Source organism: Cryptomeria japonica, chromosome 3, assembly GCF_030272615.1.
Source record: "Cryptomeria japonica chromosome 3, Sugi_1.0, whole genome shotgun sequence".
In the NCBI taxonomy this organism is placed as follows: domain Eukaryota; kingdom Viridiplantae; phylum Streptophyta; class Pinopsida; order Cupressales; family Cupressaceae; genus Cryptomeria; species Cryptomeria japonica.
The window spans coordinates 721932731-721933679 of NC_081407.1; positions in this window are offsets into that span (position 1 = coordinate 721932731).

Genomic DNA, 949 nt, shown 5'->3' on the forward strand with positions numbered 1-949 from the left:
CATACATAAAAGCATCTGCACCCAAAATCAAACAAATCATACATATATAAACCTGCATTCATATGTCAGTATCATCATCAAAACATGCATATAAGGAACATCTCATCAATGCATACATATACACATATCCATCTAAACAATAAACTCATCATCCTGCGTAAACGTACATACATAATCAAATGCATATCATCAAAATATGGGATCTCCTCATCTATATCATCTCATATATCAGAGTACAATGAAGTCTACAAAAATCGGCTACCAAGCGCCATCCAAGATACAGTCCACAAAATAATGATACAAATACATATATGCATGAATGCTCTCTCAAATGCCGCTCTGGCCTGATGCTGTCCCAACACCTCCCCCTGCTCCACCACTGGTGCCTGCACCCCCTGATCCATCTCTCCGTGGAGGCCTCATCGAACCACCACTCCCTCCTGCATCCCCTGATCTCTCCCATCTCAAAGGACCCATTGCACCCCCACTGCTCTGCATCCTCTGTGATCGCTCTGATCTTGTCTGCCGCATCTGGGTATAACTGAGAGCTCGCTGACTGAGTGGCACCACCTACTCATATAAACCTCGCCAGTACTCTATCTCAGCCTGTGCTCACCCAAACTACCTCATAACCTCCCCTGTAGGCCCCTGTGCTCCTACTCCAGCCCGGACTCTCTCCTGCAGCTCCGCCAATCTCTCCACTGCAGTATCTCTCTCCCACAGCACCACCGTCAGCTCTGACTCCCATGCAAATAGCTGCACATCCCTAGCTGCCACCTCTGCCTCCAAATCCTCTATCCGCGTCTGCAAGCGCACTATAATATGCTCCCGCAGATCTCCAGTGGCACCCTCCTCGGTGTCCATAGCTACCTCCCCTACACCTCCCTCTCCAGTAGTCCCCTCCCCTCTGTCCATCGGGATCTCCCTCTCCATCCCCCTCCCACTCAAC